This window comes from Tachysurus fulvidraco, chromosome 17, assembly GCF_022655615.1.
Source record: "Tachysurus fulvidraco isolate hzauxx_2018 chromosome 17, HZAU_PFXX_2.0, whole genome shotgun sequence".
Taxonomy (NCBI): Eukaryota; Metazoa; Chordata; class Actinopteri; order Siluriformes; family Bagridae; genus Tachysurus; species Tachysurus fulvidraco.
In genome coordinates this window covers 15,235,434-15,243,499 of record NC_062534.1, presented here as the reverse complement: position 1 = coordinate 15,243,499, position 8,066 = coordinate 15,235,434, and positions in this window count along the sequence as shown.

Below are 8,066 nucleotides of genomic sequence, written 5' to 3'. Positions count from 1 at the left end.
TGTCTCGACTGAAAGCATTGAAAGAGGTCAGTGGGTGTTATTGATTTTAGAACATGCTGTGCTATGACATTAGGAACCGCATGGAGCCATATCAGAGAGGCCTGCCAGCCCAGATGGCTTCAACTCAATTCTCAGGGTAAAGAAAAGGATTCGCTGTGCCCACTGGCGGCGTCTCAGACAGGGAAAGGTGTTCAGTAAGATCTGGACCATTGTCAAATGTAGATGCCATTCCACGGGATTAAAGATTTGAGTTAAATAGGCATTTTTATCTATTGACATATTGTTGGTCTTCTTTTTCAGACATACATTCTTACAAATATTTGGCATTTAAAATCAACCCTGAATATTTTTTCCACAACAGTGTCAAAATTGTTTTCCCCTTTTTATCCAAACATAAAAACTAGTCAATACAAAATGGAGTGTTGAAATGCAGTTTTCGAAACATTCTCAGCAATACAATCAATGCTTGTATTGTCATTTTTTGGTTAAATGTTAAATTGTCAGCGATCATGATTTGTTTAATTTTTAAGCAATCATCTTTTACTCTATATACTGCACAGGCAAATGGACATTTTTGATAATATCCCAATTAAATTCCATTCAACCATGAATAAATTCCCCCGAACAATGTTGTGACTCTTTAAAGCTCATCCCATTTTAGATAAAAAGTAGTTTGTTAAATTGATATATTCTGAATATATCATGGCACATGGCACTGTCCTGAGCGGACTGTTTGATAAAATATTTTATGACCTCAGCTATAACTTTTTCTAATACAGTGATATCCTTTGGCCTGGACATTCTTTCTGTTCTGCTCAGATAAACATGCACCGAGCCCAGACACTTCAACTCGTCAAACCATTAGTAAATGTGTTAACCACCTTGTCTCTTTCTGTTGACACATTTTTTATCAGCATATAACACTGAATACAACACTTTTCTTCTATACTTCCTGTTGGTCTCAGAAACTTTGAAAAGTTCAATCTTTAAAATTCTTCAAAGAAATCTTCAAAAGTTCAAAATTCAATCAATGACTCCATGTGGTTTTTTTTTGGCACTCTATTCATTTCAATTCAAAGTTCAATTTAAAGTTATTTGTATAGCACTTTTAACAATTGGCATTGTCTCAAAGCAGATTTACAGAACATAAACATAAAACAAAAGGTTGATATGAAGAATTATATAAAGATTAATATTCATTCATTCATTCATTCATTCATTTTGTACCGCTTATCCGAACTTCTCGTCTCACGGGGAGCCTGTGCCTATCTCAGGCGTCATTGGGCATCGAGGCAGAATACACCCTGGACCGAGTGCCAACCAATTGCAGGGCACACACACTTTTATTCACTCACGCAATCACACACTACGGACAATTTTCCAGAGATGCCAAGGAAGAAACCTTGATAGGAACCAGACTCAAGGGGAACCACATCCTCATTTGGGTGACACTGGAGGGTGTGATTATAAATATACAGTCCAAAAATGTTGTACTAATGAGAAGGCTGTTATCCTCAAAGACCACACAGAATCGGCATCTCCTCTTTGGTATAGCAGAGTCCAACTGGAGCTGGTAAATCTCTAGATTATTCAGGATCCTCACAGAGTCGGCCTTATCTCAGTGGAGGTTAAAAATCTTCATGGCACAAAAGACAACTGGAGCTGGTACAATAATCCTGATATCAGCTCAGACTTCTACAACTGAACCCAAAAATTCTAATAAAAACAAAATTCTATTAAGAATGTCATCCTAATAGTCTGATCAAACAAAAGAAACACATACTTATCACACTATAAATCACTGCATGCATAATATTGTCATTATATTTTCTACAAGCGATCATCTAATACTAACTACTAACATTATTAATACTAATTACTATTACTAGCAATAATACAATATTTAAAATATATTTAGTCATGGATTCCAGATTAATAAATAAACATATTGCAATACAGCTGATTCTTTAGTCAATATCCTTCCTACCGCACTCCAGGAACTTTAACAACACAGTCTGATTCAGCTGTTCCAGTTTACGAGCCAATATATTCATGCTCTCCAGAGTAAAGAGTGAAAATGCAGTCAGGGCTAAAAGTTATCCCCGAGTCTCTCACTTGTCTGTGACAGGTGAACTGTGAGGAATGTGTGAGCCAGACCAGCCAGCTGAACAGCTCTGAGCTAAACCTGCAGAGCAGCAGAGAGCAGCTGGTTGAGGCATGGTTGAAGGAGTCCTGTCTCTCTCACTTTAGAGCTGTCACTCGCACACAGAGACTGTAACAGAAGGATTCCCTTGAGCAGCAATCCAAAAGGGATGCACACACACCCACACCCACACCCACACACACACACACACACACACACACACACACACACACACACACACACACACACGCACACAAGCATATCCACCTCCATTCACACACAGGTACAGCAGATGTACTGTACAAACTTTGATGTACACACAGAAAGATGGGATTGTTTACAGCTAATAAGATTTTAATTACAACACAGATTTAACACATGGAAGTCAAGAATAACCTTAACGTTATTGCTTTCCTGTCAAACAGAGAAGGATGTGGAACTAATGTGTAGAGAAACTCCCACAGCAATTGTTCAAAACACAATGTACAAATCACGCAACCACACACACATACACACACAGTCTATTAAGTAGAGCAGAAGATTGGTATTGGCCTTACCTCACCTGTCAGTGGTGCCTGGAATTGGTTAGATTAGTTCATGGCCTGCTTGGCAGGACTCAAATATAGGCAGTGAGTTTCTCTTACAGGAACAGAACAGAATGGCAGAGGACATTTAAGCTTCCTTGTAGCCTTTCAGGTTTGAGCACGTCACTAATAACCATGAGGTATGTCCACTTGACATCCCCAGCAGACAAACAACAATCACGCAATGTCCTGGGTTAGACTACAGCTAGGTAAATATGTTTCAGAACACAATCTATTTACTTAGTTATAAAAAGGATAAAAATTTAGAAAATTTAAAAAATTCCCTGGTGTATAAGATATTGTTAATACAACATTTTGCTGTGGTGTAAAGGGAATGACATCCCACTCTCTCAGAAATGAAAGTATCATACTGTATTTCCCTTCTTCCTTTGGTGGTATATATTTAAAAATAGGTTTAAAAATATATTTAAAAATAGGTTTAATAAACCTTAAAAAGGTTTAATTATACATGTTAGGTTATATATAAAGATGTACTCTTGATCATACCAAGTACTGTTTGGTACCTGTAGCTCAGAGTGTGCCCTAATGCTAATTCAGATTATTTATATTTAGATAGGGGCATGGTGGCTTAGTGGTTAGCACATTTTCCTCACACCTCCAGGGTTGGGGGTTCGATTCCCGCCTCTGCCTTGTGAGTGTGGAGTTTGCATGTCCTCCCCGTGCCTCGGGGGTTTCCTCCGGGTACTCCGGTTTCCTCCCCGGTCCAAAGACATGCATGGTAGGTTGATGGGCATCTCTGGAAAATTGTCCATAGTGTGTGAGTGTGGGAGTGAATGAGAGTGTGTGTGCCCTGCGATGGGTTGGCACTCCGTCCAGGGTGTATCCTGCCTTGATGCCCGATGACACCTGAGATAGGCACAGACTCCCTGTGACCCGAGAAGTTCGGATAAGCGGTAGAAAATGAATGAATGAATGTATTTAGATATCTAACTTTTATTCTCATAGACATCACTTCTCAGAAAGAACCCTGCAATGTTGATTTGTAATAGCATGTCACCTTTTACTTTTTATCTTCTACTACTACACTTTAATAAACCATTGTGTTTTGCTGTATTACTGCCAGGGTACACTTCATTATTCAGAAACAATTCAGGTCAGAATTTTACTTTTACTCAACTACTTTATTTTCCATTATTCAAATGTAAGCTATGAATCTAATTTCCAATCGCCGTTTTACAAAAACATACTCGCATAGTATACCAAAAGGAAAACGTTATAAACTGTCTTTGCCTAAATGTGTAGGCCAAGATGGTAATCAGTAAGAAAATGGAAAGGCCTCAGCAGTAATCAGAAAACACTGGCAACATTTGCTAGTAGACTTGATTGTATTATAATGGAACACCACTGGCACACCACTTAGAAAGAGAGAAAGAGATGCTTGTACTTATGCATGCTATTGTATATGTCTGAATCACTGTGTGTGTACGTGTGTTTGTGTATGTATGTGTGTGTGTTTTTGTGTGCGCATGATGCTAAAAAGAAGACTGAAGAAGAAGAAGAAGAAGAAGAAAAAGAAGAAAGAAGAAGAAGAAGAAGAAGAAGAAGAAGAAGAAGAAGAAGAAGAAGAAGAAGGACTACGGTTTATTCTTTGTCTTTTTTAATGATAAATAAAAACTACGAAAATAGCCTAGGAACATCTCTACAGCTTCACTTAAAAATGCAGCAATTCATGAATTTAAACTAATGACATGCCCCATTTCTCAACTCAATACCATTGCCATTCTCAGTTCTGTTATTTATGGAGAACTGTGATGTTAGGCATGAAATTTTTTTAATAACTTGGTTTGATGACAATCCATGTTTACACTATAACACTATTTTCATTGCAATTTACTACAGAAAACAGTGGCATATAGTTATCTGGTTGGTAATTGCTAGTAAATTGCTAGTAAAAAATGAGTGGGTGAACAGTCAGTAGTGTCCATGTAATCAAGCAAACTAGCTTAACAAGTATGTGACTGAAAACTCTCTTGCATTAATTGAAAAATGTGAATTTTCAATGTCTACTTTAGACATTTAAAGATGCCTTTGTTTAGTACACCTTTCAGGAAGTTAAAGAACCGACTGGGGTAAAAACTATATAGATTTTTTTTGTTTTGTTTTGTTTTGTTTGTTTACAAGTTAGTAAGGAGAAAATGTACTTGCGAAACAACACAAACACGCTCACATAAGCAAGAAAAGAAGCTGAATGTTAACGATCTCCATTAATTATTACTATTTCATGATGTTCTTTTGAGACCTGGTCACAGAAGTTGTTGACAAAAAAAGACAGCTTGTTCAATTTTGGTCTTAGCTAATGTTTAATTAGGCAATATTCACGCATATGATATGATAATAGTGGTTCTTACGGAAGTACTATTATAAACAGCCTCCACAAGATTTGCAGTGTCATATATCACCCATGATGCACTTTGAGTTTGACATAAAACTAAAAAATCTCTTTCTTTGCTTTATACTTTATAGCACTTTCTTTCTACTAGAGAGAACAGCCTGTTATTTGTAACAGTATTTAAAGAACCTACTTTTCTTACTGATTATGAGAAAATAGTCACTGGAGCAATCTGACAAACCAAATCTTTCTATGGAACAGGTTCCTGGTTAAGGTCAAATTGAAAGAACAGACATAAACTGGAAAGAGTTATGCTTTCCAAAAAGAAATTTCAGTCCATTGATTTAAACAGATGGATCACATTGGGCACGTTTCCCCATAAATATTCAATGGCTAGAGTAAGACAAATGGAAGAAGCATTTTGTTTCAAGCCAGCCAGTTTTAGATCCTTTTAGATTAGGGTTTCTATCTAACTGGACATGTTTAACAGCAGGTATTTGCTAGCAATTCCAACTCCAGGTGGCTACAAAAATATCTCCAATTTACTGTGCAGCATAGTGACTATAGCACAAATGAACCTCATAAAATATCTGCAGCGGGGAAAAATGTCCCCCATTCTGGCTTCACACATAGATGAACATCTCAAAGACGGATTTTCTACTACACCACATGAAACCTTGAATGGCACACTGATTATTACACCACTTCAGATTCACTCCCTAAGCTCCAATCATCTCTGCTGATGTGCTTGGCATGAATCATCCCTTTCCCATCACTGGCATCTAAAGCACCACAAAGAGCTTTTCACACTGGGAGACCAGTTTATGGCTTACTGTACTTCTGTGTCTGCCAGCTGCTACCAAGTCTGCACCAGAGTCATGTTTATTATCAACTTAAATATTGTTCTAATGCTCCCATCTAAAGACTGCTGAATTACTCATTGCTCTTACTGCCAATCCAGCTCCTATTATTCAAAACATTCTCTTATTTAAATTATCCAATACCAGTTATATCTAAGTGTTTAGCTGGTAGTGACGGTGACTAATTTGAAACAGTGAATCAGAGCTGTCAGTTGAAGCCTGATGAATGTGTTCTACTCTGTAGTTTGTCTTTGAAAATGTGCCTGCATAAGGCTTTCTGATCTCTCTGGAAAATTAACAATGACATGGGGCTGAATGAAAGTAGTTTCATCACTCTGAAACACATGCTCAAGCCCTGGCACATAGCAGCTTCTGGTATGTACGGCGAGAAATATAGTTTTAATTAGTAATGCTATGCAGTCAAAAAAGACTCATTATTTTTTCAAGTAATTAAGGTAATATGTGATTAAATACTACACTGAAGTACATAGAAATTTGTGTTTGTACAGGTATAGATACACAAATAGCATAAAAAACAGTTTATCGTGAGAAAATACCATGTGTGTAGTAAATATATGGGGGGGAAAAAAGAGTAAACATAAGTACAACCTATACAGAACACACTTCAGGATAATGTCAATCACTGTCCTTGTTTGATCTCAGTAGTTAATAGCACAGAATATTATTTGCTTATGTAACAGAGTTTCACTAAACCCTGGATAGCTGCTGGGCAATAAATAAATGTTTGATTGTACACACGTCACGAAGTGGCATATCACATTTATCTATCATTCATTCATTCATAGTATTCATCCATAGTACAGAGCTGCAGTGGATACAGAACCGACCACAGGACCAGTGGGGACACACTGAATGTGATGCCAGTCCATCACAAGGCACCATGCACACACATTCACACACATTCACACACGTATTCATACCTGGAGACTATTTAGTGTAGCAATTCATGAAAACTGTTGAACTGCAAGGAAATGGGGAAAACATTTAAAAAAAAAACTCCACACAGCAAAAAGAGCTCAGTATCAATCTGGGAGCCCTGGAGTTGGGAGGTGATAAAGCTGACTGTTCTGCTACCAAGTTGTTGTGAATGTAAGAAGAAGAAAGAAACAATGATGATGGAACCCTGGTGGTTATCCAGGTTACAATGTGCCAGATACATACATAACTAATTTCCCATGATGGATCTTGGGTGAATTTTGTGAAAGATAACATCCACATTGTAGGGGCACACTGCAATTGCTACAACACAGACCTGCCACTGACCACTGACCACTGACACATCTGCAACTGGCCACTAAAGAATGTAGCAGTTTTCTAGTTGCTAAATTCTGTGCAATGTTACCAGAATCAACTGTAGATGGTGAGACCAATAACGGGCTAGTGCCTGCTGTCTCAGAGGGCTGTTCAGCTCTGCTGGAGAAAGCTACAATTGGCATTAAGTGGACTTGGCATCTGTAAAAGCTCCACATGCACCTTGTTAAACATTTGTCAGATCTGGAACACCACTTACGGTGCAGATGACACTTTCCTAGCGGTACACTCTCCCATCACGAAAGCACTTACCCTGCACCCCTGCAGGAGAGTTGGTCTTAGTGAGGCTTAGTGACTTGAGCCCCACCTGAGAACATTCCAAGCAAGTTGATGAGCTGTCTCAATGCTACCTGTGCAGACTGGCATGTAATGAACCTTAAAACAGATATTAGAGCCTGATTTAACTCTCTCAGTTCTAGCTAGTTTATATGTCTTGATTTCACAGGGAGGATTTCATACCGTTATGACCCTGTGGCAGCACATTGTCAGCAAGGGAGGCATATGTAGTGACTAGAAAGACCTTTAGGCACTTTAAGTTTGAATACCTGTCCTTGGAAGGTATTCTCAAAAAGCATCTGCTTTCTCGGCCATTGGAAGCAATAAGAAGCCATAAACCGATCCTCTAAAGTGAACGCACTAATCAAATGTAGTCACTAACTAATGAACAATGTTTTTGGCTGCAGCCAAACTTCAACCCCAGCCTTTTATGTGTATCCTCTGTTGGACCGTTTAGTAGAGGGGAGGTGTTGTTTAAGGTCCACCCCATGAGATGAACAAAGACTGCTTATACTCCTTCT